Source organism: Melopsittacus undulatus, chromosome 5 (assembly GCF_012275295.1).
Source record: "Melopsittacus undulatus isolate bMelUnd1 chromosome 5, bMelUnd1.mat.Z, whole genome shotgun sequence".
Taxonomy (NCBI): domain Eukaryota; kingdom Metazoa; phylum Chordata; class Aves; order Psittaciformes; family Psittaculidae; genus Melopsittacus; species Melopsittacus undulatus.
Window position 1 is genome coordinate 48353932 of NC_047531.1, and position 1273 is coordinate 48355204.

Sequence of the window (1273 nt, forward strand, 5' to 3'; positions counted from 1 at the left end):
ATGGAATAAGCCGAAAGCCTTTCATCTTATCAGGTGTGGTTTATTGCCCCCTGGTTACATAGTAATTTTGGTCTCCATTCTTTGGAGAGGTCATATGATGGGATATCAGCACAATAATTGTCAGTTCATTGGACAAATAAGGCAGGGCCTGCCAATACAATTATAAGAGCCTGATAAGGAAGACACAGAGAAGAGCCAGCAGGAGAGGGAGACACAACCATAACAGTTTAAAAGGTGAGGGGCAATCCCAGAAGAAGGCAAGAATGCCAGTGGGGGCAGGGAAAGAGAAGGAACGGGAGTGTATCTAACCATGCATTCTCCCCAAAGTAAGAATTAACAAGACAGAAAAGGCTCAGGAAAGGAATCATTGGCATTCATTCTCATTATCCAGGAAATCTCCCATTCAGTGGATGCCAGACTAGGAAACACAAGCAACTGGTGGGATAATTACCAAGCTACCTTCCCTCATAGCTCAGAAGGGAAAGAAAATAATGTTTTATCTTTAGGATTATAGGTGGGGGGCAGAGGGCACTAATTCCTATTCCTAAGCATGTTGCAGGGGGCATCGCTTTTTCTCTTGTGACTGATAAGATGGGATGATGTTGAAAAGCACCTGTTTGGAAAGTTCAAAGGGTTTCCAAAGCAGAAAAAAAGAGAATCTGAACTAAAGCTGATGGATGGGGGACATAGGTGAAGGATAACCTGGGAATTGCTATTGAGGGAGGTTTCTCTCTTGTTGCAAGAGAAGTTCACAAGGTTTCTCTCTTACTAGTAAAACACACAAGGGACAGGTATTCATCCTGCTGGTTAACTCTAATAGTACAAATCCAATGGGCTTGCCAAAGATTTCAGCATGAAAGCAGAAAAGGAGGATAACTGCCCCACCAATAGGCTTTACGAACAAGAAGCAATCCTTCCCAGAGCATTTTCCGCCTGGGTCTGTGAGGAGCACACATCTTCCCAGGAGGCTCAGAGCTCTGTAATCTGCACTGGCTGGGGGATGCTGGGCAGTGGGTAGGATGGGCAAGACTTTACACCCCCCCTTGTAATGCTGTCTTCCCCAGACACAGGGGCGTATGCCTTGGTCCCAGGCTGATCAGCAGAGAGGAGCAGGCGCATGTGCTCACTCTGAGTGGCCTTTGTTTTTTCTCTGAGTGCTGCTGCAGGTCAGCTGGGCACGGGTGAAGAGAGACAGGCACATGCGTCTTGGGGCACACTGAGAGCCAGGAGAACAGGAGAGGACTCTCTGCCCCGTAGCCACTTTGGCGAGAAG